Source organism: Pseudorca crassidens, chromosome 8 (assembly GCF_039906515.1).
Source record: "Pseudorca crassidens isolate mPseCra1 chromosome 8, mPseCra1.hap1, whole genome shotgun sequence".
Lineage (NCBI taxonomy): Eukaryota > Metazoa > Chordata > Mammalia > Artiodactyla > Delphinidae > Pseudorca > Pseudorca crassidens.
The window spans coordinates 46,180,233-46,203,010 of record NC_090303.1 but is presented as its reverse complement, the minus strand read 5'-3'; the positions used below and the strand labels follow the sequence as shown (position 1 = coordinate 46,203,010).

Below are 22,778 nucleotides of genomic sequence, written 5' to 3'. Positions count from 1 at the left end.
ATGTGTTATATGGAAAAACTTTATAAAGGATGGCAGTGTTCCAAATGTAGATTAAGTTGGTCATCTATGAAACAATTCCTACTACTGATGGTTCTTAATAGTACCACCTGCTAGTTCTTTCATATTAAATTGTGTGAAATAACACATTCTGTAAACTGATGAACTACTTATTTATTTAATAAATCCATCAATGAAAGAAACCTCTGTCATTAGAAATGGAGTTATTTATTAGACCCAAAAGGTCTTAAGCCAGAAATGTCAGGCATTTTTGTGCACAAAGAGTGTTGCAATCTGGCATTGTTTTTTAAAACAGCAGCAAGTAGCACACCATACCCAGTTGGTATGTTTGTCCCTTATCTGGCAGGAAACTCCAGAGTCTCCGGGTAATCAGCTCAATGCCAAGTTAAACCTCGGAAGGACATCAGTGGTCTTGGTGTATAGTTCTGAAGAAACTACTAGGCTATAAGTATGCACTGAAGGCTGACATTTTGAGTGCTTCACTGATGCATTTCCTTTGTTGATTTTATTTATTGGTTTAGTGAGAATATCTTTCACCCAGCCATGACAATTGTTATTCTGCAAAACAAAGCAAACCAATATAAACTTCATATTCCTAAATTAGAATTGTGGTCCCCTTGTTAGTAATAGCCATTGCTCATGTTTTGAAATTAATGTGACCACATGAAATAGATGCTACACAGAAAACTTAGCAATATGTGATAATTATGCATACACAGGCTGGTATGTCATCAGCCACTGTGTAGAATTAATCCCAGGGCAGTTTTTACTGCTAGACATTCATGTCAATTGAAGTTAGGTATTCTGCTAAAATACTTTAATAATTTTCAGCTCTGTCACTGAAGCTTTCTTTAAATGTTTATAAAAACATGTGAATTGTTTATACTTATGTATTTTATATGCTTAATATACTTCATTTGTATTAGTAGCTTGGAAATGTCTTCTTTTTTTTAATTCCTCTTTTTTTTATTGTGGTAAAATATACATAAATCATATTTATTTTAACCATTTATAGATATGCAGTTCAGTGGCATTAAATACAGTCACAGTGTTGTGTAACCATCACCACTGTCTATAACCAAAACTTTTTCATCATCCTCAACAAAAACTCTTTAACCATCAAACAGTAACAACCCCATTTTCCCTCCCACCAGCCCTTAGTAACCTCTATTCTGTTTTGTGTCTCTATGAATTTGCCTATTCTAGGTACCTCATGTAAGTGGAATCTACAATATTTATCCTTCTATGTCTGGCTTATTTCACTAAACCTAGTGTTTTCAAGGTTCATCCATGTTATAGCATGTAACAAAATGCCATTCCTCTTTTGGCTTACTAAATCCCACTGTGTGTATATACCATATTTTGTTATTGATCGGTTGATTGACACTTGGGTTGTTTCCACCTTGTAGCTATTGTGAATCATGCTGCTATGATCATTGGTGTACGAATATTTGTTCAAATCCCTGCTTTCAGTTCTTTTAGATGTGCAGTGTAGGTAGTAGCAGAGTTGTTGGATCATACGGTAGCTCTACGTTTAACCTTTGAGAAACTGCCAAACAGTTTTCTACAGTGTCGTCTTGTTTTTAAACAATTATCACAAATTTTAAGCATATACAAAAGTATAAAAATACTGTAAGTGTTCCTTGCATACCCATGAACTCATCCAGCTTTAATATTTACCAACTGATGACTGTCATGTTTTATCTATACCCCTACCTGTTTCACCCCATTCCATATTATCTTTTTTTCTTTTTACATCTTTATTGGAGTATAATTGCTTTACATTGAATCCAGATACAGCAGACCAAGACAGACTTCCCACTTATTGATAAAATTAGAGATTTCTGTCATACATAATATGAATATCTCTCTTTAGAGAAGAAAATATGAGTGTAATTTCTGGTTCTTTTAGATAATTCTGAACTTTTAATTTCCTTGCATTTTCAAAGGATTGTAATTGCCTTTTTCTTCTCCTCTTCTTTTTTTTTTTTGTTATAGTTAAGAATTAGCAGTATATGCTTTAATTCCAAAGTATAGGGTTATTCTTCCCTACCTTTTAAAAAAACTTTTGATCCACGTTATTATTAGCAAAGTTATTATAATGTTACTGTAGAACTATAGGCTTAACTTAGAGCATTCTATTTGAGATACTGTCCTGGTTCTGTAATCCTAGGGAAACCGTCGTTAGCTCATGGAGTCTCAGAGCTGAGTCCGAAGGTGGTGGGATTTGGGGAATGCGGTGTCAAAGTAAGCCATTAGATTTCCCCTAGTGTGGATGTGACTCTCCTCTCAGTTCCCAGAAATTCTCTGGTTTCTGTATCTCGGGGGGTTGTAGCCTTTGTCATTGTTAAGATTTCTTATTTTAACTTAAGGTCTTTAGATTTGAACCCTTAAGAAGTTCATGAATATAGGAAGATTATGTTTTTAAAATTATCTTCCCTATTTAATTAAGCTATATTTTGGTGCTTTTACTTTCCAGAGTTAAATCTCTCTCCTAATTGGCTTTCACCTAAGTAAATTCAGAAGATTTGTCATTCTTCATTCTATGGAAAAGTATAAAAATGTTACTGTTCATTTGAAGTTTCATCATAGATATTCAAGAGCATGAGGCATATGGTTAGAATGAAGCCCTTTACCACACCATGCTGAAACCAAATGCCTAGCCTAAAAAGCTTTTATAATCTTTGTTGTTCTTCCATTCTCCCCCTTAAAAATGCAAGAGTTACCTATCATCTCCATTAATTTGCACTGCTACCTTATGTTTCTTTTGGTCATTGAAGCAAAATATGCCAATTAACTTTATTTTTTCATCCAAAAAGCAGTGGTTTTAATCCCAAATGCATTAACTAAAAATGCTTTCCAATCTCCCACAATGTTCAGGGAATAGCTAAGACCTAAGACTCTGATATCAAAAAGCATTTTAATTCAGTTTGAATTGTATTATATAGTAAATATAAGATTATGAAGTGTTTTACTTATATTCATAAAAGTATGTTTAACGAGTATGTTGTGAATAGGGTGGTGTTATTTTTGTAGTTTCTTTCATGGAACACTTAGGTTTCATAAAACCAGTGATGTAAAAAAATTTCCAGGAACACATCAAATAAATTACTGTTTAATAGACAATGATTTGTCCGTGAAGAGTGATTATACCTTAAATGAATATTGTTGCAAGGTCAGTCAAAGAGGAAAGTTGATATTGGTTGATTGATAGCATACCACTCTTGAAAGCACAGATATTATAGCTGGAAAAATCCTGTAACGGTATCACATTTGAAGGAAAGATAGTATAATATAAAGGTAATTTTTAAAGGGACAATATATTGGTACATATTGTACCTTAATATATATAATAAAAATATATATTCTATACTAAAGACTAAAGATTTCAGCAAATTTTTAATCTAAGTCCACTTTTATAGTTTGTTATACACATTTCTTGGAGAACAAGTAGGGAAAAATCTCGTATCCTCGTCTCCAGATATGAATCTCTTCAGAATTAATTCTTACAAAGGCAGCTTTGGTTATGTTGACCCAAAAGTTTTATTCCTAATCTCCCCAAAAACTACCTGACTCAATTTAGGAGCTCTTGGGAACACCCATAGATTTGTTGCCATAGGAGTCATGTTCCTGAAAGTTTGTGCTGTCATTAGGAACGGTTCTCTCATTATCTGTCTGTGACTGGAGAATTGCTTTGTCTGATAAAATCTTTATATCTCCTGGTAAAGGGGAAGCTATGATCCTTATAACAAAGTGCTTTGCATTTAGTGAGAGAAGATTGTCTTTTGAGCATTGCGTCAAATGGACTTTGTGCCGTCCTTCCCAGTGACTTCAATGCCTTCTCTTGGAATGAAGGCTTTCCTGATTGCACTTGGAGTTTTCAGTGTTCTTAGTAGTTCAGGCTGCACTTAAGTCCTGATATAAGTTAGCCATCTCTCTCCTCAGTTCCCAGATGAATGCTACTTAACTATGACCTGAGATATTTGGTCTTTGAAGATGTCAGCTGGTCAGATCCTCTTCCTGAGACTGATCGCTTTGGATTTTTTGTAGCTCAGTTTTAAGATTGCTACATTTCTTCCTCCTAAGTTCCAGCTCTTGTGCGAAACCATGGATCTACAGATTATAGCTCCATTTTTCTACCTGCCAGTTTAATGAAGGTGGATTTAAATGCTTCTTCACCTGCTGAGTTTCTAGATGTCCTTAGATGGAGCAGTTCTGCTTATTTAGATGGCATCTGCTCACTCAATACTTTCAAACATCTAGTTGTCTTTATTTTATTCCAATGTGCTTTTCAAATTATCTTACTGATGTGCATGATAGCTCTTGTTTACTTGTTTTCACTTCACAGAACATGTTATTCGTCATCTCATCTGGTTCCTATCAATGTTTCTTCCAAAAAGTATTCTTTTTTATTTTAAAGTTCTCTCTTTGAATCCAAAAATTCTTTTCTTAACGTCTTCGTATAGAGTGACAGGGCAAAATAGGAAGCAACAGACTCATTCCTCAGTGTGTTAAGGTGGGAGCCACTGTGTCTCTGAGCTTTTCCACAATGCAGAAGACAGATGCCATCCTCTGCCAACGCGTCCAGGACTGTTGGAGCCTGGCTTCCAATGGCCGCTCACAGAGCCGGTCACTTTCCATTCCCCAGTGGTAGGAAACAAGCTGAAAACAACTGGGGTGGCTGGAGGTCATCGGGACTCTGGTTTCCCCACAGACCCTACTGCTTGTCCAGCCACGGTAGCTGCCTCACTCCATGAGGGTGTTCCTTTCCTTGGATTGGGTCACATCCCTGCCCCCCAGCTTTTCTAAAGCTACATTTTGAGAATCCTGTCACTTTTGGAGAAAAAGGAGTTAAGATTACTATATGTATATATAATTTTTATATGTTAATTTTGGGGGAACCCCATTGTCTATGAGTCAGACATCCGGAGTTGAATCTCAGCTCTGCTACTTGCCCGCTGGGACTGTGGTGAGTTAATTAACCTCTCTGGGCTTCATTTACCTCAGCTGTGAAAGGATGATGATGACGTGGTGTCAGTAGGGCTGTTGAAATGTTTAGATCCAATAACTTATGTAAACTACTCAGCCCAGCACTGGGCACAGAATGGGTGCTCACTCAATAGCAGTTTCTCCTTCTCTCCAGCAGAATGCCAAGGTTTCTGCCCAAGCCCACTACGAGTTCTTAAATCTGGGCTTTGTTTTGTTTTGTCCGTCATTTAATCTCCAGAGCAAATAACGTTTAGTCATGTTGTACGATCAGAAGCCTGGAGCAAACAAACTACTACCACAGTATAGATTTACAGATAAATCAGTAAGAAATACTCAGTGTTATTTGATTCATTTCACCTATGACAGTTTTATTTATTTATTTTTGATGACACACCAATGGTCATACTATTATTTTAATGTATACATTCAGATATGTAAAGTTTTAATTACCCTTATATTTTCATCTATCAGAAAGTAATTATTTTTGCTTTGTTGACTTATAAGTTTTTGCTGAATTGGTCTCTCTAAAGCTTGTCATATTGTCTCTTTGTATATAGTAACTTAAGAAAGAGTACAGAATGTGGGCAGGTAGCATAATTTTATAGTAGCCACATTTTAAGATAAAATGTAGAAACACCCTAATAATAAGGTTGGTACATTTGCTTCTTTTTAACTAATCCTGAATATTTTCTTTTTCTTGAAATGAGGTCTGTGTTTTTGGCTTTGCCTCTCATCTCTTTTGCGTGCACTCAATAAACGTCTGTAGGTTTAACTTACAGAACTCATCTTGGGGTTTAATCGAGGTTTTCCTTACTGAATGGTGTGTCGTGCTTGGTAGGGGCCTAGTCTGAGTAATCCTTTTGGCTAATTGGACCAAATAATTTCCTGCAAGTTATCTGTGGTGAATTACAGTAGGAGAGCCCAGTGAAAACTGTCCACCCTAGTGACCAGGAGCTAGACCTCAGAGCTTATTAGACCTGAATCCAGCTCTGGTTCACATGACATTAATTAGTTGTTGGTCTAGGCAAGTCAATTACTATCTTTGTGCCTCAGTTTTCCTATCTGTAAAGTGGAATAATAATGCCTAATTTATCAGATTGTTGTAAAGATTAAATGAGACAGTATATGTCAAAAACTTAGCCCAACACTTACATATACTGAGTCTTTAAGAAACCATAGCCATTATTATGTGATGGAAAATCCAGTGTTAACAAAACTTCATCTTATTGGTCACCTTAAAGCAACAACATAACCCAGTTTTTCATGTTTTCAATTGACCTAATAGATTCTAAAGCCAGACTAATACAAAAATGTCTTTTTGATACATATAGGTTTATAGTTATTTGGATTGATAAAAGGGTCTGTAGAATGTTAAATAGTAGTTAGCTGTTGAAATAATTAATCCAGTTTCTTAAAGATGTTTAATATAGGACCAAAGCCTAGTATAGGCATTGGAAGAATTTAGTATACTTTTTGAAATTTTTCCAGTATTGGATCTGACTCACTGACTTGAAACAAACAAAACAGAAGCTTGTTCTCCCTGTGCCCTTAGTGCCAAGAAGTAAATCATTGCTATATTCATCAAGTCATAAAGCTTAAATCGTCTCTGAGTTGGACACCTCAGGGTAGTATTTGATGCTAACTACTGATTCAACCAGGGCCTGGTGATATTTAATGGACTGTTGTTCAAGGTCAATTGACACTAGGTGCTGCATCAATATTAAAGTATTGCACAACAATATGGATGTATAAAAACTTCCATTAAGCAATGAATACAAATGAACTTTTTTTGTCCTTGTAACCAAATATGCTGTGGTTTACGGTTATGTAACCACATGCTCTGCATCAAGAAAATTTCCTTGCTTTAGCTTCACCAATAATTTGCCCTTTTTCTGAGCTACTCTTAGGGCTGTGGCTCCTTAGTCACAAAGCACACAGGCATTTCTTTATGTGTTTTTCCTGCTTTCCTATTTTCTGCAGGCCAGAACCCCTGGCTCTTATCCACTCTGGGGTGGTGCTAATGCTCAAAAATGGCACTGTCTTTGCACTTGATGGTAAAGTGCCAGCATTTCTTGTACACCTGCTGTGTGCAGTTGCCTTGACATGACTCCACTTGGAATTAGATGGTAGCTGCCAAAGGTCAAGCCATTGGCTTCAAGGCCAACATTCCCAGGTGAGATAGAGAACAGGGAAAGGAAATAAAAAGGAGGAGACAGGGTGTAGGGAATGAAATCTTGTTGTTTGAATTCCTGAAAGAACTGGCAGAAATTTTAGGGAAAAGGGTAAGAAATTATTTTTACTTCTCAGCACCAGTATTCAGGTACAATATCTGAACAAATTATAAACTTTTAAAATAAATAAAATATTGCTTAACTGTTACATAAGTATTCCTTAAGTAGCTTGGATTAATGCATTTTTAAAGTAGAAAGTTAGCATAGTTTGTTACAATATCAGAGTTTTAATTTGACACACCACAGGTGAGACCCTATAAATACTTAGTAATGAACTGCTGTCGCATCAGACATTTAAGGTTTAATCACGTAGTCAATTTATATCTCACCGTCATTACCTTGCCTGGTCCCTGTGACATTCACCATATTGTCAGTAAGCTGCTGTAACCTCAAGTGAGATTTGGCATTTTTCCCCATTCCTAACACCTGCCCTTTCATGTAGTGCTCCAAAATATGAGATAGTTCTTTGTAGCACACATCAGTAGCTCAACAAGTGTTTCTTTGAAGCAACTGATTATTTACTCTTGTGCCATATGGTTTGACCTCGGCACATTTGCTGTCTAAAAACAGTCAGAAGTATTTTCAAAACTTAGATTCCTCAAGATCAGTTTTGTCAAGGAAGCTGACTGGTGTTCCTAATAACAGCAAGTCAAGCAGTACCTTTAGAAAATCGGAATATTTACATTAGGATCAAAAGCTAGTTTTTCTTAAAATTTATATGTAAAAAAGAAAAACTGTGAGGCAGTACTAATCAAGGTATTTCATGATCTTCAGAGAAACCGTAGGATTTTAAAATTGCCACTTTGGATTGATGATGAATTCATGAAGAATAGAAGAAATGACCCAGCTTGCCAGTGGTTGGTTGGAGAAACTTAAAAAGATGTTCAGATTCTACATATATGTCTATACACAGGGGAGCCCAGAAGGTTAGCCAGGACTTGCCCAAAGAGAAATCTGAGTAAACTTGATAGTTCCTGTGTCAATGAGGAAAATAGAAAGACAGCTTAAATAAGTCAAGACTGTTTAGCATCTAATTATTATGCAGTGAACCCCCTTCTTTCCCTTGATTGTTAAAAATTCTTGAAACCCTGGAATTGCTCCTACGTTCAAGGCATGAGGCAGATTTGAAATTCTGCTAACACTTTCATTCGAGAACTGGCCAGTAGCAACTTTTTAATAGGAAGCAAAGAATTCTGGTGTTTGGTCCAGACCTCTATTTTTTGCATTCACCTCAAAGGAAGGTTTGTGAGAATTTATGACTATTGTTTGTAATAACAACCTTTAAAAGTCAGCTATTCTCTATCCCCACCCAAATATATTTGCAAGATTACTTTTAAGTCCATACAATCTATAGAAATCACCCAAATTCTCCTTCAAACTATTAAAATTTAGTTTTACACTGATTCTTACAAGATTGATGTTTTCTCTCCACAGCTTAGAATAATATTTTATTTGTCTTAAATTATTTCAAAATTTAAGTTGGTATTGCCTTTGTTGTAGAAATCTTAAATTCTAGAATTTTGAAATTTGGCAAACAAGTTCGAGTAGGATATACCTTTCATAACAGTTCATAACACTATGCAGTCTTATAATCTGCCTTTTACATTGCCTTTTCCATCCTGAAGTGTCATAACACTTTTTACAGTTTACTACATGTAGCAGTCAACAGATTCCTTAATCATTTTAGTATCTTTGAACTTTATCCAGCATCCATTTATGTCTTGACACGTAGCTACCAGAATTAAAGACTGTTTGAGAGCAGAAATTAAAGTCTTCCTCAGCTAATGTTGAAATCAGGAATTCATTGTTTCTCCAAATCCTTTAAACCCTGACTTTTAGTTATGAATTTTTTTTTTTTTTTTGCACTCCACTCATTTGATGGAAACATTAATTAAGGTAATAGCATGGCAGCATTTCCCAGTGCCACTGTGAGTCCCTGAGTAGCGGTGCACATTACGTTAACTTCTTCAGATTATAAAGCCCCTATTTTGCACCGTGAAGCGGTAATTTCAGGGAATAGCGCTTAATGAAGTTCCCCCAGGTGTTGAACTTACTAGAGGAACTTTGAATTCCTCTTTTAAGTGCAAGGAAAAATAAAGTAGGAGGTTTGGTTTGTTTTCGTTTTTGTTTTTAACAGATTTTTAATGCAACGAATTAAAACAATTAGAACTATACTTCAATTTAAAAATAAATTAAAAACACATTAGAATGACAGTTCTGGTCCTATCTGCCTATTGAGCCAACATTAACTTGAATAAACATGAAAACATTGGCTTGCTAAAAAGTAATTTTGGATTTTTCAGTTAACTGCCATTGATGTGATAAGGACTGAGCAAAACATGCATATCTCTTCTGAAAGTGGGACTACTAACTATAAGACATTAAATCAACTTACTAAAAATTTAACACCTTTCTAAAGTGACAAAATTATTTTTTACTCCTAAATAAAATACTTTCTTTTTTATTGTAATACAATTAACCACTTTATAATTACAGTTTTATTGAAGAAATCCTTCTTACCACCTTCCTCTTAAAACTTACTATAGTGATAAAATGCTGCTGTTAAACCACTGTGGACGTGCTCCAAATGACATGGTGCCTGCTCAGATGTCCATACGTTTGTTCTTTACACCTGTGTCTCAATTTCTGCTCTGCAAACTGGTTCATACGTACCATTTTTCTAGGTTCCACATATATGCGTTAATTTACGATATTTTGTTTTTCTCTTTATGACTTACTTCACTCTGTATGACAGTCACTAGATCCATCCACGTCTCTACAAATGACCCAATTTCGTTCCTTTTTCTGGCTGAGTAATATTCCATTGTATATATGTACCACATCTTCTTCCATTTGTCTGTCAATGAGCATTTAGGTTGCTTCCATGACCTGGCTATCGTAAATAGTGCTGCAATGAACATTGGGGTGCATGTGCTTTTTCAATTATAGTTTTCTCTGGGTATATGCCCAGTAGTAGGATTGCTGGGTCATATTGGTAGTTCTAGTTTTAGTTTTCTAAGGAACCTTACTGTTCTCCATAGTGCCTGTATCAATTTACATTTCCACCAACAGTGCAAGATGGTTGCCTTTTCTCCATACCCTCTTCAGCATTTGTTGTTTGTAAATTTTCTGATGATGCCCATTCTAACTATGTGAGGTGATACCTCACTGTAGTTTTGATTTGCATTTCTCTAATGATTAGTGATGTTGAGCAGCTTTTCATGTGCCTCTTGGGCATCTGTATGTCTTCTTTGGAGAAATGTCTATTTAGGTCTGCCCATTTTTGTATTGGGTTTTTTGTTTTTTTAATATTGAGCTGCATGAGCTGTTTATATATTTTGGAGATTAATCCTTTGTCCGTTGATTTGTTTGCAAATATTTTCTCCCATTCTGAGGGTTGTCTTTTGGTCTTATTTGTAGTTTCCTTTGTCATGCAAAAACTTTTAAGTTTCACTAGGTCCCATTCATTTATTTTTGTTTTTATTTCCATTACTTTAGGAGGTAGATCAAAAAAGATCTTGCTGTGATTTATGTCAAAGAGTGTTCTTCCTATGTTTTCCTCTAAGAGTTTTATAGTGTCCAGTCTTACATTTAGGTCTCTAATCCATTTTGAGTTTATCTTTGTGTACGGTGTTAGGGAGTGATCTAATTTCATTCTTTTACATGTAGCTGTCCAGTTTTACCAACACCACTTATTGAAGAGACTGTCTTTTCTCCATTGTATATCCTTGCCTCCTTTGTCATAGATTAGTTGACCATAAGTGTGTGGGTTTATTACTGGGCTTTCTATCCTGTTCCATTGATCTATATTTCCGTTTTTGTGCCAGTACCATATTGTCTTGATTACTGTAGGTTTTGTAGTATAGTCTGAAGTCTGGGAGTCTGATTCCTCCAGCTCCGTTTTCTTCCCTCAAGACCTGACTATTCGGGGCCTTTTGTGTCTCCATACAAATTTTAAGATTTTTTGTTTTAGTTCTGTAAAAAATGCCATTGGTAGTTGGATAGGGATTGCATTGAATCTGTAGATTGCTTTGGGTAGTATAGTCATTTTCACAATATTGATTCTTCCAATCCAAGAACATGGTATATATCTCTCCATCTGTTTGTATCATCTTAAATTTCTTTCATCAGTGTCATAGTTTTCTGCATACAGGTCTTTTGTCTCCCAGGTAGGTTTATTCCTTGGTATTTTATTCTTTTTGTTGCAATGGTAAATGAGAATGTTTCCTTAATTTCTCTTTCAGATTTTTCATCATTAGTGTATAGGAGTGCAAGAGATTTCTGTGCATTAATTTTGTATCCTGCAACTTTACCAGATTCATTGATTAGCTCTAGTAGTTTTCTGGTGGCAACTTTAGGATTCTCTATGTATAGTGTCATGTCATCTGCAAACAGTGACAGTTTTACTTCTTCTTTTCCAATTTGTATTCCTTTTATTTCTTTTTCTTCTCTGATTGCCGTGGCTAGGACTTCCAACACTATGTTGAATAATACTGGTGAGAGTGGACAGCCTTGTCTTGTTCCTGATGTTAGAGGAAATGCTTTCAGTTTTTCACCATTGAGAATGATGTTTGCTGTGGATTTGTTGTACATAGCCTTTATTATGTTGAGGTAGGTTCCCTCTGTGCCCATTTACTGGAGAGTTTTTATCATAAATGGATGTTGAATTTTGTCAAAAGCTTTTTCTGCATCTATTGAGATGATCATATGGTTTTCATTCTTCAATTTGTTAATACGGTGTATCACATTCTTTGATTTGCATATATTGAAGAATCCTTGCATCCTTGGAATAAATCCCAGTTGATCATGGCGTATGATCCTTTTAGTGTGTTGTTGGATTCTGTTTGCTAGTATTTTGCTGAGGATTTTTGCATCTCTATTCATAAGTGATATTTTTCTATGATTTTCTTCTTTGGAGTATCTTTGTCTGGTTTTGGTGTCAGGGTGATGGTGGCCTCATAGAATGAGCTTGGGAGTATTCCTTCCTCTGCAATTTTTTGGAAGACTTTGAGAAGGATGGGTGTTAGCTCTTCTCTGTATGTTTGATAGAAGTCACCTGTGAAGGCATCTGACCCTGGACTTTTGTTTGTTGGAAGATTTTTAATCACAGTTTCAATTTCATTACTTGTGATTGGTCTGTTCATATTTTCTATTTCTTCCTGGATCAGTCTTGGAAGGTTATACCTTTCTCAGAATTTGTCCATTTCTTCCCGGTTGTCCATTTTATTGGCATAGTGTTGCTTGTAGTAGTCTCTTAGGATGCTTTGTATTTCTGCGGTGTGTGTTGTAACTACTCCTTTTTCATTTCTACTTTTATTGATTTGAGTCCTCTCCCTCTTTTTCTTGATGAGTCTGGCTAATGGTTTATCAATTTTGTTTATCTTCTCAAAGAACCAGCTTTTAGTTTTATTGATCTTTGCTATTGTTTTCTTTGTTCCTATTTCATTTATTTCTGCTCTGATCGTTATTTCTTTCTTTCTTTCTACTAACTTTGGGTTTTGTTTATTCTTCTGTCTCTAGTTCCTTTAGGTGTAAGGTTAGATTGTTAATTTGAGATGTTTTTTGTTTGCTGAGGTAGGATTGTATTACTATAAACTTCCTTCTTAGAACTGCTTTTGCTGCATCCCATAGGTTTTGGATCGTCGTGTTTTCATTGTAATTTGTCGCTAGGTATTTTTTGATTTCCTCTTTGATTTCTTCAGTGATCTCTTGGTTATTTAATAATGTATTGTTTAGCCTCCATGTGTTTGTGTTTTTTACTTTTTTTTTCCCTGTAATTGATTTCTAATCTCATAGCGTTGTGGTTAGAAAAGATGCTTGATATGATGTCAGTCTCCTTAAATTTACTGAGCCTTGATTTGTGACCCAGTATGTGACCTATCCTGGAGAATATTCCATGTGCACTCGAGAAGAAAGTGTAATCTGCTGTTTTTGGATGGAATGTCCTATAAGTATCAATTAAATCTATCTGGTGTATTGTGTCATTTAAAGCTTGTGTTTCCTTATTCATTTTCTGTTCGGATGATCTGTCCATTGGTGTAGGTGAGGTGTTAAAGTCCCCCATTATTATTGTGTTACTGTTGATTTCTTCTTTTATAGCTATTAGTAGTTGCGTTTTGTATTGAGGTGCTCCTATGGTGGGTGCATATATATTTATAATTGTTATATCTTCTTCTTGGATTGATCCCTTGATCATTGTGTAGTGTCCTTCCTTGTCTCTTGTAACAGGCTTTATTTTAAAGTCTATTTTATCTGATATGAGTATTGCTACCCCATCTTTCTTTTGATTTCCATTTGCATGGAATATCTTTTTCCATCCCCTCACTTTCAGTCTGTATGTGTCCCTAGGTCTGTAGTGGGTCTCTTGTAGGCAGCATATATATGGGTCTTGTTTTTGTATCCATTCAGCGAGCCTGTATCTTTTGGTTGGAGCATTTAATCCATTGACATTTAAGGTACTTATCAATATGTATGTTCCTATTACCATTTTTGTAATTGGTTTGGGTTTGTTTTTATAGGTCCTTTTCTTCTCTTGTGTTTCCCACTTAGAGAAGTTCCTTTAGCCTTTGTTGTAGAGCTGGTTTGGTGGTGCTGAATTCTCTTAGCTTTTGCTTTTCTGTAAAGCTTTTGATTTCTCCAGGGAATTGAATGTGATCCTTGCCGGGTAGATAATCTTGGTTGTAGGATCTTCCCTTTCATCAGTTTAAATATGTCCTGCCACTCGCTTCTGGCTTGTGGAGTTTCTGCTGAGAAATCAGCTGTTACCCTTATGGGGTTCCCTTGTATGTTATTTGTCGTTTTTCCCTTGCTGCTTTCAATAATTTTTGTCTTCAGTTTTTGCCAATTTGATTACTTTGTGTCTCGGTGTGTTTCTCCTTGGGTTTATCCTGTATGAGACTCTCTGCGCTTCCTGGACTTGGGTTGCTATTTCCTTTCCCATGTTAGGGAAGTTTTCAAGTATAATCTCTTCAGATATTTTCTCGGGTCCTTTCTCTCTCTCTACTCCTTCTAGGACCCCTATAATGTGAATGTTGTTGCGTTTAATGTTGTGCCAGAGGTCCTTAGGCTGTCTTCATTTCTTTTCATTCTTTTTCTTTATTTTGTTGTGCAGCAGGGAATTCCACCATTCTGTCTTCCAGGTCACTTATCCGTTCTTCTGCCTCAGTTATTGTGCCATTGACTTCTTCTGGTGTATTCTTCATTTCAGTTATTGTATTGTTCATCTGTGTTTGTTTGTTCTTTAATTCTTCTAGATCTTTGTTAAACATTTCTGGCATCTTCTCATTCTTTGCCTCCATTCTTTTTTTTTAACATCTTTATTAGAGTATAATTGCCTTACAATGGTGTGTTAGTTTCTGCTTTATAACAAAGTGAATCAGTTATACGTATGCATATGTCCCCATATCTCTTCCCTCTTGCGTCTCCCTCCCTCCCACCCTCCCTAACCCATCCCTCTAGGTGGTCACAAAGCACTGAGCTGATCTCCCTGTGCTATGCGGCTGCTTCCCACTAGGTATCTATTTTACGCTTAGTAGTGTATATGTGTCCATGCCACTCTCTCACTTTGTCCCAGCTTACCCTTCCCCCTCCCTGTATCCTCAAGTCCATTCTCTAGTAGGTCTGCGTATTTATTCCCGTCTGGCCCCTAGGTTCTTCATGACCCTTTTTTTGGGTTTTTTAAGATTCCATATATATGTGTTAGCATACGGTATTTGTTTTTCTCTTTCTGACTTATTTCACTCTGTATGACAGTCTCTAGGTCCATCCACGTCACTACAAATAACTCAGTTTCATTCCTTTTTATTGCTGAGTAATACTCCATTGTATATATGTGCCACATCTTCTATATCCATTCATCTGTTGATGGACACTTAGGTTGCTTCCATGTCCTGGCTATTGTAAATAGAGATGCACTGAACATTTTGGTACATGACTGTTTTTGAATTATGGTTTTGTCAGGGTATATGCCCAGTAGTGGAATTGCTGGATCTTATGGTAATTCTATTTTTAGTTTTTTTTTTTAACATCTTTATTGGGGTATAATTGCTTTACAATGGTGTGTTAGTTTCTGCTTTATAACAAAGTGAATCAGTCATACATAAACATATCTTCCCGTATGTCTTCCCTGTTGCGTCTCCCTCCCTCCCACCCTCCCCATCCCACCCCTCCAGGCTGTCACAAAGCACCGAGCCAATATCCCTGTGCCATGCGGCTGCTTCCCACTAGCTATCTACCTTACTGCGTTTGTTAGAGTGTATATGCCCATGACTCTCTCTCGCCCTGTCACAGCTCACCCTTCCCCCTCCCCATAACCTCAAGTCCGTTCTCTAAGAGGTCTGCGTCTTTATTCCTGCTTTACCCCTAGGTTCTTCATGACATTTTTTTCTTAAATTCCATATATATGTGTTAGCATACGGTATTTGTCTTTTTCTTTCTGACTTACTTCACTCTGTATGACAGGCTCTAGGTCTATCCACCTCATTACAAATAGCTCAATTTCGTTTCTTTTTATGGCTGAGTAATATTCCATTGTATATATGTGCCACATCTTCTTTATCCATTCATCCGATGACGGGCACTTAGGTTGTTTCCATCTCTGGGCTATTGTAAATAGAGCTGCAATGAACATTTTGGTACATGACTCTTTTTGAAGTTTGGTTTTCTCAGGGTATATGCCCAGTAGTGGGATTGCTGGGTCATATGGTAGTTCTATTTGTAGTTTTTTAAGGAACCTCCATACTGTTCTCCATAGTGGCTGAACCAATTCACATTCCCACCAGCAGTGCAAGAGTGTTCCCTTTTCTCCACACCCTCTCCAGCATTTATTGTTTCTAGATTTTTTGATGATGGCCATTCTGACTGGTGTGAGATGATATCTCATTGTAGTTTTGATTTGCATTTCTCTAATGATTAATGATGTTGAGCATTCTTTCATGTGTTTGTTGGCAGTCTGTATATCTTCTTTGGAGAAATGTCTATTTAGGTCTTCTGCCCATTTTTGGATTGGGTTGTTTGTTTTCTTGTTATTGAGCTGCATGAGCTGCTTGTAAATTTTGGAGATTAATCCTTTGTCGGTTGCTTCATTTGCAAATATTTTCTCCCATTCTGAGGGTTGTCTTTTGGTCTTGTTTATGGTTTCCTTTGCTGTGCAAAAGCTTTGAAGTTTCATTAGGTCCCATTTGTTTATTTTTGTTTTTATTTCCATTTCTCTAGGAGGTGGGTCAGAAAGGATCTTGCTTTGATTTATGTCATAGAGTGTTCTGCCTATGTTTTCCTCTAAGAGTTTGATAGTTTCTGGCCTTACATTTAGGTCTTTAATCCATTTTGAGCTTATTTTTGTGTATGGTGTTAGGGAGTGATCTAATCTCATTCTTTTACATGTAGCTGTCCAGTTTTCCCAGCACCACTTTTTCAATAGGCTGTCTTGTCTACACTATATATTCTTGCCTCCTTTATCAAAGCTAAGGTGACCATATGTGCGTGGGCTTATCTCTGGGCTTTCTATCCTGTTCCATTGATCTATATTTCTTTTTTTTTTGCCAGTACCATACTATCTTGATTACTGTAGCTTTGTAGTATAGTCTGAAGTCAGGGAACCTTTTTCCTCCAGCTCCGTTTTTCTTTCTCAAGATTGCTTTGGCTATTCGGGGTCTTTTGTGTTTGCATACTAATTGTGAAATTTTTTGTTCTATCTCTGTGAAAAATGCCACTGGTAGTTTGATAGGGATTGCATTGAATCTTTAGATTGTTTTGGGTAGTATAGTCATTTTCACAGTGTTGATTCTTCCAATCCAAGGGCATGGTATATCTCTCCCCATCTATTTGTATCATCTTTAATTTCTTTCATGAGTTTCTTATAATGTTCTGCATACAGGTCTTTTTTTCCTTAGGTAGGTTTATTCCTAGATATTTTATTCTTTTTGTTGCAATGGTAAATGGGAGTGTTTTCTTAATTTCACGTTCAGATTTTTCATCATTAGTGTATAGGGATGCAAGAGATTTCTGTGCATTAATTTTGTATCCTGCTACTTTACCGAATTCATTGATTAGCTCTAGAAGTTTTCTGGTGGCATCTTTAGGATTGTCTACACATAGTATCATGTAATCTGCAAACAGTGACAGTTTTACTTGTTTTTTGATTTGGATTCCTTTTATTTCTTTTTCTTCTCTTATTGCTTTGGCTAAAACTTCCAAAACTATGTTGTATAATGGTGGTTAGAGTGGGCAACCTTGTCTTGTTCCTGATCTTAGCGGAAATGGTTTCAATTTTTCACCATTGAGGACAATGTTGGCTGTGGGTTTGTCATATATGACCTTTATTATGTTGAGGAAAGTTCCCTTTATGCCCACTTTCTTGAGGCTTTTTATCATTAATGGGTGTTGAATTTTGTCAAAAGCTTTCTTTGCATCTATTGAGATGATCATATGGCTTTTGTCCTTCAGTTTGTTAATATGGTGTATCACATTGTTTGATTTGCGTATATTGAAGAATCCTTGCATTCTTGGGATAAACCCCACTTGATCATGGTGTATGATCCTTTTAATGTGCTGTTGGATTCTGTTTGTTAGTATTTTGTTGAGGATTTTTGCATCTATGTTCATCAGTGATATTGACCTCTAGTTTTCTTTCTTTGTGACATCTTCCTCTGGTTTTGGTATCAGGGTGATGGTGGCCTCGTAGAATGAGTTTCGGAGTGTTCCTCCCTCTGCTATATTTTGGGGGAGTTTGAGAAGGATAAGTGATACCTCTTCTCTCAATGGTTGATAGAATTCGCCTGTGAAGCCATCTGACCCTGGGCTTTTGTTTGTTGGAAGATTTTTAATCACAGTTTCAATTTCAGTGCTTGTGATTGGTCTGTTCATATTTCCTGTTTTCTTCCTGATTCAGTCTTGGCAGGTTGTGCATTTCTAAGAATTTGTCCATTTCTTCCAAGTTGTCCATTTTATTGGCATATAGTTGCTTGTAGTAATCTCTCATGATCCTTTGTATTTCTGCAGTGTCGGTTGTTACTTCTCCTTTTTCATTTCTAATTCTATTGATTTGGGTTCTCCCTTTTTTTCTTGATGAGTCTGGCTAACGGTTTATCAATTTTGTTTATCTTCTCAAAGAACCAGCTTTTAATTTTATTGATCGTTGCTATCGTTTCCTTCATTATTTTCTTTGCCTCCATTCTTTTTCCGAGGTCCTGGATCATCTTCCCTAACATTATTCTGAATTGTTTTTCTGGAAGGTTGCCTATCTCCACTTCATTTAGTTGTTCTTCTGGGGATTTATCTTGTTTCTTCATCTGGTACAAAGCCCTCTGCCTTTTCATCTTGTCTGTCTTTCTGTGAATGGGGTTTTTGTTCCACAGGCTGCAAGATTGTAGTTCTTCTTGCTTCTGCTGTCTGCCCTCTGGTTAATAAGGCTATTTACGAGGCTTGTGCAAGTTCCCTGATGGGAGGGACTGGTGGTGGGTAGAGCTGGCTGTTGCTTTGCTGGGCAGAGCTGAATAAAACTTTAATCCACTTGTCTGGTGATTGGTGGGGCTGAGTTCCCTCCCTGATGGTTGTTTGGCCTGAGGTGACCCAACACTGGAGCCTATCCAGGCTCCTTGGTGGGGCTAATGGCTGACTCTGGCAGGGCCCACGCCAAGCACTACTTCCCAGAACTTCTGCTGCCAGTGTCCTTGTCCACACGGTGAGCCACAGCCACCCCAACCTCTGTAGGAGACCCTCCAACACTAGCAGGTAGGTCTAGTTCAGTCTTCTATGGGGTCAGTGCTCCTTCCCCTGGGTCCTGATGCGCACACTACTTTGTGTGTGCCCTCCGAGAGTGGAGTCTCTGATTCCCGCAGTCCTGTCAAAGTCCTGCAATCAAATCCTGCTAACCTTCAAAGTCTGATTCTCTAGGAATTCCTCCTACCATTGCCAGACCCCCAGATTGGGAAGCCTGGGGCTCAGAACCTTCACTGCAGTGGGTGGACTTCTGTGGTATAAGTGTTCTCCAGTTTGTGAGTCACCCATCCAGCAGTTATGAGATTTGATTTTATTTTGATTGCACCCCTCCTACCGTCTCATTGTGGCTTTTCCTTTGTATTTGGATGTGGGGTATCTTTTTTGGTGAATTACAGTAGCTTCCTGTCGATGATTGTTCAGCAGTTAGTTGTGATTCCGGTGCTCTCACAAGAGGGAGTGAGAGTATGTCCTTCTACTCTGCCATCTTGAGCCAATCTCCTGAACTCTTTACCCTTTAATCATATGTTTTCATGTCTGGAAAGCAACTTACAATGGTTGCTTTCAGGAACAACGTGTTGGTGGAGAAGGAAACTTTTTACTAATTGATTAATTCAGCAAATATTTATAAAGCACCCATTATGTGCCAGACACTATGTAAAATGTTGGCTATGCAGAGGTGACCAAGATGGACATGGTCCCTGTCTTCATGAATTTAACAACGTAGTGGAGGAGCCAGGCATTTAATATGCACATATGCATACACACACATATGTATTTACTTACAAATTGTAATGAGTGATATGAAAGAAAAGGATGCTATGAGAGAGAATTCACAAGGGGGAACTAATTTAGGGTAGGAGGTGGCTCAGGAAGTGATATTTGTGCTGAAACTTGAACGATGAATCAGAGTTAGCTGGGCAAGAAGTGGAGGAAAGCGTTCCAGGTAGAGGAAACAGCATGTGCAAAAGCCCTGAGGCAGTAAGGATTCTGGCTTACTGGAAGAACTGAAAGAAGACCAGTATCACTGAAGTACAGAGGGGAGCAAAAACCTGGGATGAAATTGGATAGGAACAGGCAGGTCAGAATATACAAGGTTTGGCAGTTTGAATTTTGACCTGAAGTGCAAGGGGAAATTATTGAAGGAGTTTTAATCAGAGAAATGATAGTATCTGTTTTTTGTTTGTTTGTCTTAATTTAAAGACCTCACTGGTCTTTAAATTAAAGAGGAGAATCTGTAGGATATGGCCTAGAGCAATAATAAATAGTCCAGGCAAGAGGTAGTGGTCACTTGGACTAGAGTAGTGACAGTAGAAATGGAGAGAAGTGGGCACATTTAGAATGTATTTGGGGATATGGTGGTGGATTATATATGGGGGCAAGGAGGTTCCCTAGAATTAAATAAGTGTCTGATGGCATGAGCCATAGGGTGGAGGATATAGAAGTCTAGAGAAGGAACAGGTTTGGGGGGAACATCAAGAGTTCAGTTTTTAGACAAAGTAACTTTTATGTAATAATGGAGGTTTTTTGTAGAGGTTTGGGCTTACAGTATAAATCTGGGGATTATCAGGGTGCAGATGGTATTTACATCTTTGTGAATGAATGTGATCACCTAGGGAGGGAATGTTGAGAAAGAGAGCCCAGGACCTGGCCCTAGGGAGCTCTAAAACCTAGACCTTGAGTAGAATAGGAGACGTTCACAGATGGACTGAGAAAGAACAGCCAGAGAGTCAAGAGGAAAATACTGAGGAGAAAGGGTGTTGGGAAAGCTAAGAGAAAAGTGTTTCAGTAAGAATTAGACCCATTCTTGTGTAGTTGGAGTAAGCTTACATTACCTTTATAATTATATATGTATGTACATCTATATTTTTTTCCATAAAAAATGCCTTTTTAATGTATTGGTGGGGCTGGCCGGAGCGTGTCAGGAGCAGGTACCGAGGCCCAAGCTGCGGGACCCTAGCGAAGGACGTGCCGAGGTCACTGGGCCCCACCGGGTGGCCCTAGCTGCCGCCATGGGCATCACATTTTTAGAAGTTATCAAACCTTTCTGTGCAGTTCTACCAGAAATTCAGAAACCTGAAAGGCAAATCCAGTTTAGAGAGAGAAGGTACTATGGACTGCTATAACTCTTTTCATCTTCTTAGTATGTTGTCAGATACCACTATTTGGAATCATGTCATCAGATTCTGCAGATCCTTTCTACTGGATGAGAGTTATTTTTGCATTCAACAGAGGAACTTTAATGGAATTGGGTATCTCCCCAGTTGTAACATCTGGTTTGATTATGCAGTTGTTAGCTGAAGCCAAAATCATTGAAGTTGGAGATATACCCAAAGACAGAGCCCTATTCAGTGGAGCCCCAAAACTATCTGGTATGATCATTACGATTGGGCAAGCCATTGTGTATGTCATGACGGACCTGTACGGGGATACCGCTGAAATGGGTGCTGGAATCTGTCTCCTTATCATCATTCACTTGTTTGTTGCTGGTTTGATTGTGCTGCTGTTAGATGAGCTGCTACAGAAGGGTTATGACTTGGGGTCTGGGATTTCCCTCTTTATTGCCACCAACATCTGTGAAACCATTGTCTGGAAGGCCTTTAGTCCCACTACCATTAACAGTGGCAGAGGTACTGAGTTTGAGGGTGCAGTCATAGCTGTCTTTTATTTACTGGCCACCAGGACAGACACAGGTCAAGCTCTAATGGAGGCTTTCAGTCATCAGAATTTACCCAATCTCATGAACCTCATTGCTACAGTTTTTGTGTTTGCTGTTATATATTTTCAGGGATTTCGTGTGGATCTGCCCATTAAGTCGGCCCAGTACTGAGGGCAGTACAGCAGCTACCCCAAGCTCTTCTACACCTCCAACATCCCCATCATCCAAACTGTATGTTATTTCCCAGATGCTGTCAGTTTGATTTTTAGTAAATTTACCAGGCAACTTTTTAGTAAATTTACCAGGACCATGGACTAATGTCAGTTGGGAAGGATCTGCTTGTTCTTACCCAGTGGGGGGCCTTTGTTACTACCTTTCTCCTCCTGAGTCCATGGGCGCCATATTTGAGGATCCTGTCCATGTGGTTGTTTATAGCATCTTCATGTTGGGATCATGTGCATTCTTTTCTAAGATGTGGATAGTGGTGTCTGGTTCCTCAGCCAAAGATGTAGCTGAACAGCTTAAAGAACAGCAAATCGTAATGAGAGGCCACAGGGATACCTCTATGGTTCATGAGCTTAATAGGTGCATCCCCATAGCAGCTGCGTTCGGCAACTTGTGCCTCGGCGCCCTGTCCGTGTTGGCTGACTTCCTCGGGGCCATCGGCTCGGGCACTGGAATTCTGCTTGCAGTCACTATTATTTATCAGTATTTTGAAGTATTTGTTAAAGAACAGGCTGAAGTTGGCGGGATGGGTGCTTTGTTTTTCTAAATGTTCCAGTATTTCTTTTTGTGTGTGTGAAAGGGAAAATATTTTGACACACTGTTTTTGTCAGATAATGCCGGCTCCCCTTTTCTCCTCTCACAGTTTGTTTTCAAGTGCTGACCGTCTCATTCCTGAAATGGGCACGGAGCTAAGCCTGTGTTCAGCATTACTACCAGCTGCCTTAACACTGAAGTTTACATTATTCATTAAAAAACCTACATGCAGTGTTGCCTGTGATGCTGGAAAGCAATGTACCTGCCTTGCCATGTTCAGTTGTGACGGTGAGATGGTGACGTGGATCAGTTTTGCACACAACATTCAAGACACTCAATATTCCTCCCACTTGTTTAAAAATAAATGTAATTCAGATTGCCAAAAAAAAAGAGAAATGTATTGGTAT

General features: G+C 37.7%; 1 protein-coding gene and 2 pseudogenes across 3 annotated transcripts in view; 2 read left to right on the top strand and 1 right to left on the bottom strand.

The window, feature by feature from the left end:
• Positions 1-22,778, top strand: part of UMAD1 (UBAP1-MVB12-associated (UMA) domain containing 1) — a 247,208-nt gene that overhangs the window by 79,334 nt on the left and 145,096 nt on the right. The gene's annotated exons all lie outside the window — the stretch shown is intronic.
• LOC137229536 (5-azacytidine-induced protein 2 pseudogene) lies at positions 3,543-7,655 on the bottom strand (annotated as a pseudogene).
• On the top strand, positions 20,966-22,761 carry LOC137229023 (protein transport protein Sec61 subunit alpha pseudogene; annotated as a pseudogene).